This window comes from Equus quagga, chromosome 11, assembly GCF_021613505.1.
Source record: "Equus quagga isolate Etosha38 chromosome 11, UCLA_HA_Equagga_1.0, whole genome shotgun sequence".
Classification (NCBI taxonomy): domain Eukaryota; kingdom Metazoa; phylum Chordata; class Mammalia; order Perissodactyla; family Equidae; genus Equus; species Equus quagga.
Genome location: NC_060277.1, coordinates 67034828 through 67051083, shown reverse-complemented (window position 1 = coordinate 67051083; position 16256 = coordinate 67034828). Strand labels below are relative to the sequence as shown.

Sequence of the window (16256 nt, the reverse complement as noted above, 5' to 3'; positions counted from 1 at the left end):
AAAGTAGACCATCTTACACAATACACAAAAATTAACTCAAAATGAATTAAAGACTTGAATGTAAGACCTGAAACCATGAAGCTCCTAGAAGAAAATATAGGCAGTATGCTCTTTGACTTTAGTCTTAGCAGTATATTTTGAAAATGTCTCCGCAGGTAAGGGAAAAAAAAAGAAAAAAGAAATAAGCTGGAATACATCAAACTGAAAAGCTTCTGCACAGAAAAAAAAAAACTATCAACAAAATGAGAAGACAACCTATCAATTAGGAGAAGATATTTGCAAATCATATATTCAATAAGGGATTAATATCTGAACTATATAAAGAACTCATATAACTGAAAAGCAAAAAAAGCCCAAACAAAAAAAAAACCTCAATTAAAAACGTGCAGAGGATCTGAACCAGACGTTTTCCTGAAGAAGATATACAGATGGCCAACAAGTACGTGAAAAGATGCTCAACATCACTACTTATTAGGGAATTTCAAATAAAAACCACAGTGAGATATCACCTCATGCCCATGAGAATGGTTATTATTCAAAAGACAAGAAATAGCAAGTGTTGGAGAGGATGTGGAGAAAAGGGAACCCTCATACCCTACTGGTGGGAATGTAAACTGGTGCAGCCACTATGGGACACAGCACAGAGATTTCTTACAAGATTACACCATACAATCTAGCTATTCCACTTCTGGATATTTATCTAAAGGACGTGAAAACACTAATTCACAAAGATATATGCACCTTTATGTTCACTGCAGCATTATTTACAGTAGCCAAGACTTGGAAGCAACCTAAGTGCCCATCAATGGATGAATGGATAAAGAAGATGTGGTGTATATATATACAATGGAATACTACTCAGCCATAAAAGAGATGAAATCTTGCCAGTTGCGACAACATGGATGGACCTTGAGGGTACTATGTTAAGCAAAATAAGTCAGATGGAGAAAGCCAAATAATGTATGACTTCACTCATATGTGGAAGATTAAAAAACAAACACATGGATACAGAGCCTAGATTGGTGGTTACCAGAGGGGAAGGGGGTGAGTGGAGGGAGTGCAAGAGGGGCAAAAGGGCACATTTGTATGGCAACAGATGGCAACTAGACTTTTGGTGGTAAACACTATGTAGTCTATACAGAAGTTGAAATATAATGACGTACACCTGAAATTTATATAATGTTTTAAACCAATGTTACCACATTAAAAAAAAAAGAATCACACCCAGATGTGCAAAACAACATACTTGACTTGGAATCTCTGTTAAGTTTACCAATACAGACAATTTCAGTCTGATGTAAAATGATGTCCCTTTTTCCTTGGTTGGTTGCCCTCAAAATCCACTTTCCGGAAGAGTCCTCGGAATCGACATCAATAAACAAAACATCTCTAATCCTCTCAATTTTCAAACTTTCTCTTTCAGAATCTGACTTCACATTTACATGTATTTTACATTTACATGTATGCTGAACTGAGCATACGTGTCACTGAATGCTGGGATCTCATTTTGATTACTAGCTCACGATGAGGAGTAGGTCCTGAGAAGAGTTATTGTTTGTTTGTTTGTTTTGCTTGGAGGTCTCCCTCTGGTGAGTCAGTAACAGCACGTCTAAGCTAGGAAGGGACAGCTTCTTCAGTAAAGGAGGGTGAGGGAGGTTCCCCCCTAATGAGACGCCAGGAGCATGACTCTCTTTCTTGGATGCCCTCTTAACTGTGCAATAAACTATGCAATCTCACCTAATAGGGATAGTCAGAAAATAAAGTCCTATGAATTTTTTCCCCAAGCAACAACCCAGCTATCAAAATAAGATTAGATATGTACAATGACATGTAACTGTTTGGTTTAAATATGTTTTCTGTTATATGAGAGTCTCTGATATCAGAGGAGTAAGGAAGAGAAGTGACTGGAGGATGGATGAAAGTATTTTTGCATGCAAGGTGAGGAGGCAGCTTTGTCTAATAGACTGACAGATACAACAACTATGGCTGCCCAGAATTGGTGAAACTCATTTTGGGTCTGCTGCGGTCTCCAGTGTCTGCCAAACACGTGCTTCTCTGTGGGAACTGGGACACTCTGGGGAGCTGCACCACTGAGCACTTTTTCTAATTTTCCCTTGGTCTTCTCACTGTCTATACAAATAAAGCTCTGTATTTATCGTTTGGCAAATGTTCATTTGACTAAATCAGTGTTTCAGTTTTTCCATTGTGGAGCACAATTTACAGCCCATATAGTGTCTATTATAGAGAAGGACAGTAGAAGATGCTTCAGAAGAGGTTTGGGAATTCCCCAAGTTTTCTGATTTTCACACATAATCCTTTCCAATGATCAGAGTCTCATTGTTTCCTGATCAGACCCCTCAGTCCTCTATGATGGGACCTGATAAAGTGAATTCTCCTAACTGTGATTCTTCAATCCCCAGAGAAGACAGATTCTTTGAGCATTGTCACGGAACGTGCTTTAATCTGTGCTTAAAACAGGAATTTGGATCCATTGAGGTCTTTACTACTTCGAAGCCTCAGCTGAGCTGAGGGACAGAGTATAGAGTGAGAGGAGACCTTGAAAACTCCAGGAACGCCGATATTTTAAAGGATGCTCCAGAAGGAGAAACCAGCAAAGGAGACTGATGAGGAACAGAACACAAAAAAAAGAGTGAGGAAGGGAGGACATCCCGGAAGCCAAGAGTGGATGTTAGAGTGGGGTAGAAAATCCGCATTTAAAAATATTACACAAATATCTCCTTAACAGGCAAGAATTGGGCAAAGAAAACCTTTTTGATTTAACAGGTTCATTGTGTTTACTTTGAATTGTCTTAATACAAAAAATCAAGTGAGTTCGGAGGTGGGCTGAGAGGATATGGGCAGAACTCCCACAGCGTTGGCTACAAGTTGTGGGCAGACCTCCCCCCACACAGCCACCTCGCTGCCCCTCCCTTAAACCAGCAGAAGACTGGAGGTTCACTCTCCGGAGAAATTGGGCTCTGGACTCCAGGACGCCTAAGCACAGCTGAGGGTAGGAGGAGATGTAGTCCTAAAAACAGAGGGATTAAGCGAAAATCCACAGGATGGATTGTGAGATCCTCAATTCCCTTGCCACACCAAATGCTGGTGGCCAAGAGTCTTCCTTCCGACGACTGGAAATCCCTGTTTGATGCTGACAATCTTGAGAAAAGACCTGCAAGTACTGACAACTGGGTTCTCTCAATGAAAGAGCAGGCTAACAGCACGGAGGGAGGTCTGCCGCTTGGCAAGCCTTGCCCAGACTCACAGAATCTCCAGTCTGCTCTTTAGTGCCTCATTCTTTGGAAGAACATCCCAGGAAGCCGTACTCTTTCCTTCCTAACTAACTGGCCATTCCTTCTTGGCCTTCTTTGTTAGTTCCTTGTCTCTCTAACTCTGAAGTTGGAGTACTCTCTTAGGTCAGGTTCCTCGGGAAGCAGTCGATGAAATGGAGATTGCATGCTCTTGAGAGTCATACCTGTGAGGGCGCGAAGGAACCAGGATGGACACACGAAGAAGCTGAACAGTGATGCTGATTGCACACAGAGCTCTGGAGCTGGAATTGTCCTTCAAACTTTCCCCAGATGGAGGCAAAGAGGCTAGGTCTTTGTGCTTCCATACTGACCACGAATTTGAAGTGGGTTGTCCCTGGGGAGGGCTGTAATCCTGCAAGAGGCAGCCCTCTTTGGCTGAGGGCAGGTTCCAGGGAGGGACTTAGCTGTTAGCCCTCAGCTCAGCTGCCAACACTCATGACAGGTGGGGAGAAGTGCCTCAGTCCTGATAGGCCATCTGGGTTACACACCACATCACTTACCACAAGTGCCGTAGCTCAAATGTTAGACCTCTTGCCTTTTCACATCCTTTGTGACCTCACGTACCCTCATTGTTCAAAATACCGTCTCCATACTGTGACTCCCAGATGTATGTCTTTAGCCTGGACCTCACCCCTGAGCTCCAAATTAGAGGATATAACTTCTTGTTTCATATTATTATCACTTATAATATAATAGGCATCTCAAACTTAGCATGTATAAAAACAAACTTCTGCTCTTTCCCCCTGAATTCACTTCACTCTCTTCCCATCTCAGTAAATGGCAATTCCATCCTCAAAGTCTCTCGGGCCAAATGTCTTGACTTCTCTATTTCTTTCATTTCTCCTATTCAATCTGTCAGCAAATCCTGACAGCTCTTCCTTCAACATATATTTGTATTTGCCACTTTTTGCCACCTCCCCACCATCATTTTTGTCCAAGCCAACATCAGCTCTGCTTGGATTGTAGCAATACCTCCTAAGAAGTCACCCGCTTGCCCTCTTATCTTCCTTCATTCTTAACACAGCTGTCAGTGTTGCTATTAAACCCTAAGTCTGATCATGTGACTCCTCTCCAAACTCTTTTGGTGTCTTTCCACGTTATTCAGAATAAAAAGTAAAGACCTTACAGAGGTTCCCAAGGTCCCACCCCATCACGTCCCCCATTTCCTCTCTGATCTCATTTTCTACTTTTATTTCCCTTGCTCGCTCAGCTCCAGCTATGCAGGCTTCTTTCCTCTTCCTCAAATATGCTAGGCATGTTCCCACTTTATGATTTTTTACTTTTTCCTTGCTGTTCCCTCAACATGGAATGCTCTCTCTCCAGATATATCCATGGCTCACATCTCCTTAAGGGTTTTACTTAAGTGACACCTTCTCAGTGAGGACTACCCTGAACATCTATTTAAAATTGTAACTCTCCTCCTTGCTCTTTTATTCCTCCATAGCACTTACCACTCTCTGGTATACTGTGCACATTACTTGTTTATTTGTTTATTGTCTGTCTCCTTGCATTATCATCTCTGAGCTCTCTGAGGGTAGAGATTTTGCTTTTTTACGTTTTACTCACTGACATATCCTCAGTAGTGATGTCTCAAGGACAGTGTGGTGGGGATGCTGCTCTCCAAATATGAGACCCTTACTTATGTTTAAAGTGTATCAATCTGAAACACTGTAAGAACCGTGAGGTGTAATATATATACATACATACATATATATTTTTGGTGAGAAAAAATTTAGTTCATACCTGAAATATTTTACAGAATTTGAAAAATATCTTTGAAATTAAAACTTAGTCTTTTTTTTTGTTAATTGCCTTAAAACTAAAGAATAAATAAAAATAACAACTCTTGTTTATTAGTACATCATTTTACTGGAAATTTTGTCTTATGGAGAAGGAGAGTTGGAAAATTGTCTCCTCTGTGTGTCAGATATGCTGGTTACATCACTAATCCACAGAGCTTGAAACAGTGTCTGGCACAGATCATGTGCTCAATCATTTGCTAGGTGAAAGAATGAGCTAGGAAGCAGGGATCCTTCAGAGGAGAGAGGAAGTGAATTCCCAGGATGATGTTGGAGGGCTGTTTACAGATGGCAGCTGTGTGGCTGGTCCAGGGGGACATTAGGCCAGATTTGAGGAGGAAGGCAGAGGACCCCAAGAGAAATGATTTCAATTAGAATAAACTGTTAGATTACCTTATGTGTCTGAAAGTTTTGATAGATTTATAGTTTTATTGAAGAGTTTGGAGATTAATTAATGATAAGTAAATAGAAAACTAAGCCAAAAAAAAATTGGGACAATTATTAACTCCTAGAAAAAATAAAAATTTTATAAGAGAAAAATGTAATCAAACCAAACTGTGTGGCTCAGTGGTGATAGTCTTTACATAATCATAATAATATAAACACTAAATACATTGATTTAACCCGAAGAGCTGATACAAGCATAGCAGGAGGATATGCTGGGGGGGGGGGGGGGGGGGAGGAAGTATGTGCTTCTGTGCAGAATGATATGAGAGCTAAATCTCTATTTTACACAGGAGGAAGTTGACAGACAATATCTAAAATATAAAAAAAAAATCAAGAAATAGCAGAATAACCATGTAATGGCTCTAATATGGCAACAAAGATTAGAAGAAATAGCTAAGCGTTGAAGATGGTTCCTTTAGTTTCAGAGAATATGGAATGATAAGGATTAGAACAGAGGAGTGTTACAGCATGTGTTAGACTACTAAGAATACGCACTGCCAACTTAAAAGTAAATTTGCCTGTTTATTTTAGTCTCAAAAAAAGTTTATTTGGGAATAGCCAAAAGAATTGCCATTTGCGACGTGCATGCTATGGTGAACTATGCGCAAATCTGGGGAAGAAAGAAAAGAAGCTTGCTTTAAAGGGGAGAAAAGAGGGGAGGAGGGAGGGGCTCTTCTAAACAAAAGTCCATTGGGGGAAAGTAACAGTTCAGGGCGGCAGCAGCTTCTCATTGGCTGAGCTGGGACACTTCTCATTGGTTGGGCTGTTTCCCGGTGGGGGAAGAAATCTTTCTACAGTAAGTAAAGTACTTCTACTTTCTGTGGAGGATACCCGCGTGCATTGCTTCCTGTTTGGAGTAAGTGACCATGTATAATAGGGTGTGGGAGCTTACCCGACAGGACTTGCTGACTCCAGTTTAGTTGAAATTTCTCTCACTCATTTCACGGCACACGTTATTCTGATAAAAATAAAATTTAGGCGCAGAAAAATTAAATTATGTAATGTACATAAAGCATTTGATATAGCATCTGCCACAAAGTAACTATTCAATACTCGTATTATCATTGTTATTATTCTAACTAATTGAAAAACATACTATATATTCTCTAATTAACTCATTTTTTTTGTGATTGCCTTCTTATGTACACTATATTTTCCAGTTTGCGTATTTTTTATGTGTATGCAGCATCATTTCTGAATAGGATTTCCATATGCACTCCCCAGTTTTATTTATTTATTTTATTGGCGTGAATGGAGAGAAAGAAATGTAGACTGTTGCCACTTCCATATGACGCCACTGGTACCTTTTTTTAAGTCTCTGCTCTGAGAAAATTCAAATATTTTCCTTCTTTTTAAAATGCCTAGTAATTCTTATTCTTGCAATTAAATGAACGGATTTTGATATTTTACTCAGGCTTATTTCAGAGTTTCTAAGTTAATGTTTATTCTCTATATTATGAAGCATGGTAGATCACCTTGGAACTTCTGGCCATAAATATGTCTCTTAGGAGATGGAAACTACTAAACGCTCTCAGCATCACCATTCATTCATGTACCTCAGACTGCTACAAGAGAACAGCTGATGGAAGATTTGAAGTTGAAAATAAGTGAGTTAATTACATTTTATTCCCATGAAAGGAGATGATAGAAGTTAAATTAAAATTAACAGTGGGGAACTTGACTTTTTGGACATGGAATGTGATGTATCAATCCTCCTCTTTCTTCAAGGAAATGAAGGAGAAGTGTTGAGAGCATGTGGATTAAATTAATTTTTATGGATGAGGATAGCATGAAGAGTGATGGATATGAATTTCCTGCTGACTTTTAATTTTAAACATAGCATGAATAATAATTACAGGTGACATGGACCGAAAGTCAAGATTGTGAGGGGGAGTGTGGTAGTCAGGAAGACTATAGTTAGGTCATTCATAAAGATATCAGTATATTCACTTTCATGTAGTCAATTAGAGCAATAATATGAATCTAGGTTTCTTATACAGGCATTCTTTTTCAGTGCTAAAGAAAACTTCAGGAAGAACTTCCAGGGTCATTTATTCGATATCTATAAATACAGTAAGGTTTTCTAAAATTTTGATGGGATTGGTAAATTCTTTATTTTTTTATAGTTACATGTTTCACTGAGTTTTTAATTAATCATCATACTACGCTAATGGCTTAGTAAGATCTGTTTGAAAATGCGTGTCCTTGTGTTGATTATAGCTAGTAGGTTGTGAAGTATGCCTCCAGTTAGTATGGTTTCTGCAAACCTTCCAGTGTTATAGAATTGGTGAGAATCCCAATATGATGAAAATTATGTAAATAATTTCTGCCCACCAATTGTCTATTGGAGCAAATATCTTGCAGGTTTTGGGGAGGGAGTTTGATTGAGTCATGTGGAATATGCCTTAAAAAGGAATGGTAGAAATTTTTATTTTATTTTTTATTGAGTTCATAATAGTTTACATCAATGTGAGATTTCAGTTGTACATTATTTCTTGACTGTCACCATGTAAGTCCTCCCCTTCACTCCCTGTGCTCACCCCCCACCCCCTTCCCCTGGTAACCACTGAACTGTATTCTTTGTCCGTGTATTTGTTTATATTCCACATATGAGTGAAATCATCTGATGTTTGTCTTTCTCTGTCTGGCTTATTTCGCTTAGCATAATTCCCTCTAGGTCCTTCCATGTTATAGCAAATGGGATGAATTTGTCTTTTGTTCTGGCTGAGTAGTATTCTATTGTATATATTCATCACATCTTCTTTATCCAATCATCAGTCGATGGACGCTTGGGTTGCTTCCATCGTGAATAGTGCTGCAATGAACATAGGGGTGCACATGTTACTTTGGATTGTTGATTTCTAATTGCTTGGGTAGATACCCAGTAGTGGATAGCTGGGTCATATGGTAGTTCTATTTTTAGCTTTTTGAGGAATCTCCATACTGTTTTCCTCAGTTGCTGCACCAGTTTTCATTCCCACCAGCAGTGAATGAGGGTGCCCTTTTCTCCACAACCTCTCCAACATTTGTTATTTTTTGTCTTGGTGATTATAACCATTCTAATGGGCATAAGATGATATCTAAGTGTAGTTTTGATTTTCATTTCCCTGATGATTAGTGATGTTGAGCATCTTTTCATGTACCTATTGGCCATCTGTATATCTTCTTTGGAAAAATGTCTGTTCATATCCTCTGCCCACTTTTTGATTGGGTTGTTTGTTTTTTTTGTAGTTTATTTGTGTGTGTTCTTTATATATTATGGAGATTAACCCCTTATTGGTTATATGATTTGCAAATAAATATTTTCTCCCAGTTGGTGGGTTGTTTTTTCATTTTGATCTTGGTTTCCTTTGCCTTCTAGAAGCTCTTTAGTCTGTTTAAGTCCCACTTGTTTATTTTTTCTTTTGTTTCCCTTGTCTGAGTAGACATGGTATTCGAAAATATCCTTTTAAGTCTGATGTCAAAGAGTGTACTGACTATTTTTTCTTCCAGCAGTTTAATGGTTTTGGGTCTTACCTTCAAGTCTTTGGTCCATTTTCAGTCTATTTTTGTGTATGGGGAAAGATAATGGTCATCTTTCATTCTCTCGCATGGGGCTGTCCAGTTTTCCCAGCACCATTTATTGAAGAGGCTTTCCTTTCTCCATTTTATGGTCTTGGCTCCTTTGTCAAAGATTAGCTGTCCATAGATGTGAGGTTTTATTTCTGGGCTTTCAATTCTGTTCCATTGAGCTATATGCCTATTCTTGTACCAGTACCATGCTGTTTTGATTACTATAGCTTTGTAATGTATTTTGAAGTCAGGGAATGCAATGCCATCAACTTTGTTCTTGTTTCTCAGGATTTCTTTGGCTATTTGGGGTCTTTTGTTGCCCCATAGGAGTTTTAAGATTCTCGGTTCTAGTTCTGTGAAGAATGTCACTGGGATTCTGATTGGGATTGTGTTGAATTGGTAGAGTGCTTTAAGTAGTATGGAAATTTTAACTATGTTTATTCTTCCAATCCATCTTTTCATTTCTTTATGTCATTATTGATTTCTTTCAGTAATGTCTTATAGTTTTCTTTGTATAGGTCTTTCACTTCCTTGGTTAAATTTATTCCTAGATATTTTATTCTTTTTGTTGCAATGGTACGTGGGATTGTGTTCTTGAGTTCTCTTTCTGTTAGTTTGTTATTAGAGTATAGAAATGCCAGTGATTTTTGTAAGTTGACTTTTTACCCTGCATCTTTACTGTAGTTGTTAATTATTTCTAATAGTTTTCCGATGGATTCTTTGGGGTTTTCTATATATAAAATCATGTAGTCTGCAAACAGTGAGAGTTTCACTTCTTTGTGCCTGTTTGGATCCCTTTTATTGCTTTTTCTTGCCTAATTGCTCTGGGCAAACTCTCTAGTACTATGTTTAATAAGAGTGATGAGAGTGGGCACACTTGTCTTGTTCCTGTTCTCAGAGGGATGGCTTTCAGTTTTTCCCCATTGAGTATGATGTTGGCTGTGGGTTTGTCATATACGGCCTTTATTATGTTGAGGTACTTTCCTTCTGTACCCATTTTAGTGAGAGTTTTTCCGTGAATGGATGTTGGATCTTGTCAAATGCTTTCTCTGCATCTATGGAGTTTATTGCATGGTTTTTTCCCTCATTTTGTTAATGCAGTATATCACATTGATTGATTTGCAGATGTTGAACCATCCCTGTGTCCCGGGTATGAATCCCATTTGATCATGGTGTATATGATCTTTTTAATATATTGCTGTATTGGGTATGCCAATATTTTGTTGAGGGTTTTTGCATCTATGTTCATCAGTGATACTGCTCTGTAATTTTCCTTCCTTGTGTTGTCCTTGTCTGGCTTTGGTATCAGGGTGATGTTGGCCTCATAGAATGTGTTAGGGATATTTCCATCTTCCTCAGTATTTTGCAATAGTTTTAGAAGAATAGGTAAAAAATCTTCTTTGAATATTTGGTAGAATTCATCAGAGAAGCCATCTGGTCCTGGACTTTTATTTTTGGGGAGGTTTTTGATTACTCTTTCAATCTCTTTACTTGTGATTGACCTATTCACATTCTCTATTTCTTCTTGATTCAGTTTTGGGAGGTTGTATGAGTCTAAGAATTTATCCATTTCTTCCAGCTTGTTCAGTTTGTTGGCATATAGTTTTTGATAGTATTCTCTTATAATCTTTTGTATTTCTGTGGTATCAATTGTAATTTCTCCTCTTTCATTTCTAATTTTATTTATTTGCGGCTTCTCTCTTTTTTCTTACTGAGTTTAGCTAAGGGATTGTCGATTTTGTTTATCTTCTCAAAGAACTAGTTCCTTGTTTCATTGATCCTTTCTGCAGTCTTTTTTGTTTCAATTTCATTTATTTCTGCTCTAATTTTTATTATTTCCCTCCTTCTGCTGAGTTTGGGCTTTGTTTGTTCTTCTTCTCCTAATTCTGTTAGGTGTACTTTAAGATTGGTTATTTGAGCTTTTTCTTGTTTGTTAATGTGGGCCTGTATTGCTATGAATTGCCCTCTTAGACCACTTTTGCTGCCTCCCATATGAGTTGGTATTGTATGTTTTTGTTCTCATTTGTCTCCAAATATTTTTTTATTTCTCCCTTTATTTCTTTAATGACCCATTAATTGTTCAGCAGCATGTTGTTTAGTTTCTACATTTTTTGTTCCTTTCCCTGCTTTTTTCTTGTAGTTTATTTCCAGTTTCATAGCATTATGGTTGGAGAAGATAGTAGATATGATTTGAATCTTTTAAAATTTATTGAGGTTTACCAATATTTGGTCTATCCTTGAGAAGTTCCATGTGCACTTGAGAAGAATGTATATTCTGCTGTTTTTTGATGGAATGCTCTCTCTATATCTATTAAGTTCACCTGGTTTAGTTTTTCATTTAATTCCACTATCTGCTTGTTGACTTTTTGTCTGGATAATCTATCCATTGAAGTAAGTGGGGTGTTGATGTCCCCTACTATTATTGTGTTGTTGGTAATATTTCCTTTTAGGTTTGTTAATAGTTGCTTTATGTACTTTGGTCCTTCTGTGTTGGGTGCATATATGTTTATAAGTGTTATGTATTCTTGGTGGAGAGTCCCTTTTATCATTATATACTGCCCCTCTATGTCTCTCTTTACCTGCTTTATCTTGAAGTCTACTTTGTCTGATATATGTATGGAATGCCTGCTTTCTTTTGTTTGCCATTAGCTGGGAGTATCATCTTCCATCCCTTCAGCCTGAGCCTATGTTTGTCTCTAAAGTTGAGATGTGTTTCCTGGAGGCAGCATATTGTTGGGTCTTGTTCTTTAATCCATCCTGCCTCTCTGTGTCTTTTAATTGGAGAATTCAGTTCATTTACATTTAGAGTAATTATTGATATATGAGGGCTTAATACTGCCATCTTATCGCATGTTTTACAATTCTTCTGCATTTCCTTTGTTTCTTGCCCCATGTAGTTCAGACTACCGATTTGATTAGGTAGTTTTCTATGTTGGTTTTCTTCATTTTCTCCTTGTTTATTGTATATGTTTCTGTTCTAATTATTTGTTTAGTGATTACCATTAGGTTCATATAAGAAGTCTCATGGATGAGATAGTCCATTTTCTGATTGCCTCTTATTTTCTTAGACTATACTGATTCCGTCCTTTTCCTCTTCCCCTTCTAAATTATTTTTCTCATATCTTATTCCATCTCGTGTTGTGCATTTGTGGTTAAAATGATGAGACAAGTTTATTTTAGTGTTTTCCTTTTCTTTATCCTTGATGTAAAAGTTAAGTGTTTACCAACCTGATCTGATAGAGAGCTGCCGTTTTCTGATTATTGCCTACCTATTTATCTCCTTGCTCAGGACTTTGCAGCCACTTTCCTGTTTTTTTTTTTTTTCTTTCAGGTATGAGAGGCTTCTTGAGGATTTCTTGTAGGGGAAGTCTTGCAGTGATGAACTCCCTTAGCTTTTGTTTGTCTGGGGAAGTTTTTATTTCTCTGTCATATCTGAAGGAGATTTTCACTGGAGAGAGTATTCTTAGCTGAAAGTTTTTGTCTTTCAGGATTTTTAATATATCATTCCACTCTTTCTTAGCCTGTAAGTTTTCTGCTGAGAAATCCACTGAAAGCCTGATAGGGTTCCTTTGTAAGTTATTTTCTTCTGCCTTGCTGCCCTTAATATTTTTTCTTTATCATTGACTTTTTCCAGCTTTACTACCATATGCCTTACAGTAGGTCTTTTTGCATTAACATAGTTGGGAGTTCTGGTGGCCCCTTTCATGTGGATTTCAATCTCCTTCCCCAGATTTGGGAAATTCTCTGCCATTATTTCTTTGAACAAGATTTCTGCTCCATTCTCTTTCTCTTCTCCCTCTTGAATACCTATAATCTTTATGTTGCATTTCCTAATTGAGTCATATATTTCTCTGAGAGCTTCTTTACTTCTTTCGAGTCTTAGTTCTCTCTTCTCCTCCCTCTGAAGCATTTCTATAGTATTGTCTTCTAAATTGCTAATTTGGTCTTCCGTATTGTCAGTTTTGTTGTTTAGGAGTCTAGAATTTCTTTTTATCTCATCCATTGTGTTTTTCATCTCCAATGTTTCTGATTGGTTCTTCTTTAAAGTTTCAATCTCTTTTGTGAAGAAGCTCCTGAATTCATTAATTTGTCTTTCTGTGTTTTATTATAACTCATTAAGTTTTTTTTTTATGATAGCTATTTTGAATTCTTTGTTATTTAGGTTATGGATTTCTGTGTCTTCAGCGTTGGTTTATGGATACTTGTCATTTTCCTTCTGGTCTGGAGATTTAATATACTTTCTCATACTGCTTGATGATGTGGATTTTTGTCTCCACATGGTGTTATTATGTAGTCACTGCTGCCACGTGCTTCCATTGGGTGGGGATCAAGCACTTTGAATTCTGGGCCCAACTCCATCCACTGACTGCTTTTCTCACTATGTGATGCTCTGGCCAATGGCAGATCTGGAGCACTGGGCAGGGGAGGGGTACTCTCTTTCACCTGTGCTTCCCCCAGCCTCTGCTTCTCCCTCTGTGTGGAGCTCTGGACAATTGCAAGATGAGTGCCAGGTGGGGGAAGGGTCACTTCTTACACCTGCATGCCTCCCCCAACTGCTGCATCTTTCTCTGTGTGGTGCTCCAGGCACTCATGGGGCTCCACTAGCTGCCACTTCCCTCTCTGTTCCAAGCTCTGGGCTATCATGGGGCTGGAGCACTGGGCATGGATGAGGCACCTCTCTTCAGCTGCACACCTCCCCCAGCCGGCCCCTTTCTCACTGTGCCATACTCCATGTGATTGTGTGGGGCTGGAGCACAGGTGGGGATGGGGTGCCTCTTCTCAGCTGCTCACCGCCCCCAGCCGTGGCCCCTCTATCTCTGAAGAGCTCCTGCTGATCAGCTTCCACTTCCTCTGGAGGATCCAGCCCCACAACCACCTTCAGTTGTATGGTTGTGTGGGTCTCTCAGACATCTTTTGTGCTGTGTGTGTGTCCTCTGTTGGTGCCTGAATGTCCTTTTGGTTGTATCCTAGAGGGGAGAGTCCAGGGGAAAAGCTCACTCCGCCATGATGCTGATGTCACTCTCACAAGTAGTTTTTTTAAAATAAAAATGAGATGGCATTAAGATTAACTTTAAACAAAAGACTGTCTTTGTTTAAAAGACTTTAAACAAAACATTGATTATAGAAACAAGGCACATTCTTTACAACCACAGACACATTTACATTTGAATATTTGGAAATAGATCAAAGTCTGTTACTAATAAAAAAAAGTGTCAATAAAATAGACCAATTGTCATTTGGCTTCTCCTTTTTTTGAAAACATAAATTTTACTGAGTTCTTCTCTTTATATACAGCTTCTACTGGAGAAAGAGTAGTGTTGATCTTGAAAATAGTTTTTATTAAAAAGCATTGGTTAAGATTTAATTTGACAATTGGGTAAACTAAAGTCAGATTCCTCCCATTTCATTCTTGACCAACAAACTAAGTTAAAATAATATTGAAGCTCTTAGGGGCACAGACCTTAATAAGTTTATCATTTCTGATTTTGGGTAATTAAATGTGCTTGAAAAGAGGTCATTTTTTCTGTTCTTCTTCATTCCATTGCCTTCTGACTTTTTATAAATTTTATTGAGAAGTCAACTCCCAGACTTATTGTTGCTTCTTTGAAAATGTTTTTGAATTTGTGGATTTGTGTCTTTCATTCATCTTGGAAAATAATTGACCTTATTTTGCCAAATATTATTTAGGTCCCATTTTCTTTCTTCTGTCATTCTAGGATTCAATTACAATTAAATCTTTTTCAATTTATCTCACATGTCTGTTATACTTGTTTAAGTATTTTCCATTCTTATTTCTATCCGTGCTTCAATTTGGTGGTCCAACTTCCAGTTAACTGATGCTGTCTTCTGTTACATCAAATCTATGTTTATACTGATCTTTTGAATTTTTATTTTTAGCATTGTATATTTCAATTCTAAAACTTCCATTTAATTTTTTTTTATGTGCCCTAGGCATGAAACAGCTCTGGCCACCAACCCAGTCATCAAGCTAGGATGAACAAAGGACTGTACAACTGACTGATATAAGAGCAACACCACCAATCAGGTGTCTCTTTGCCCATTCCAAGGGGATTCCCTTTAATCTTTTTATGGATTCATATTCTTTTCTGAAATTGGCCAACTTTTCATTTAATTCTCTACATTTTCCTTTATTTTTTTGCACATATTAATCATAGTTATTTTAATGTTCTCGTTTGCTGACTCTTTTACCTGAATCACTTATGGGTGATTCAGGTAATTCTATTATCTACTTATTCTTGTTCTCTTGGGCTTTGATCATATGATCTTGTCTTTTAGCATGCATAATAATTTTTCAACTGAATGTGGAACACTGTATATAAAACATTTTTGGGGCTGGCCCCATGGCCAAGTGGTTAAGTTATTGAGCTCCACTGCAGTGGCCCAGGGTTTTGCTGGTTCAGATCCTGGGCGTGGACATGGCACTGCTCATTAGGCCATGTTGAGGTGGCATCCCACATCCCACAACTAGAAGGACCCACAACTAAAACATACAACTATGTACTTGGGGGATTTGGGGACAAAAAAAAGCAGGAAAAAAAAGGAAAAAAGAAGATTGGCAACAGTTGTTAGCTCAGGTGCCAATCTTTAAAAAAACAAAACAAAACAAAAGAAAACAAAACAAAATTATCTGACTGACATTATCTTTCTCCAGAGAAACTTCACCCTTTTCTAGGCATGTTGTTGCTGTGTTTTGTAGAAGTCATGTGAAAATATTTCCTGTGACATTATATCCTGTGAAAATAACCCTTAACCTCTAAAAAAATCTTTAAATGAGAATGATTACATTGGTAATGTGTTGGTCTGGCCATACTATTTAAATTAACATCTTGTTTTCATCAAATTGTACATACTTATGCATTTTGTGTCTTAATCAAGAAGAGAATAATTTTGGCTTTCCTCTTCTCTCTTATTTATAAAGAAAAATAAAATGATGACTCATCTTGATTTCTTATTTAAATGGAGAGTATGGAAGTCTTGCTCCATTTAAATTAACAAATGGTGCTGTGATGTGGTTTGGCTGAATGAAGCTGAAAATGACACATTGAAGACCGTGTGCTCACACTCCTGCTAAATATGAGCCACAGAAAGGAAAGTAAGATCAGCTCCTGTTATGGACTGAATGTTT

General features: G+C 37.9%; 1 non-coding gene across 1 annotated transcript; it reads right to left on the bottom strand.

Annotated features, from left to right (window-relative positions):
- Window positions 1–15048: 15048 nt before the first annotated feature.
- LOC124247997 (small nucleolar RNA SNORA48) lies at window positions 15049–15181 on the bottom strand. Its single transcript, XR_006890885.1, has one exon. It is a non-coding gene; the product is annotated as a small nucleolar RNA SNORA48 (small nucleolar RNA).
- Between the last annotated feature and the right edge of the window lie 1075 nt (window positions 15182–16256).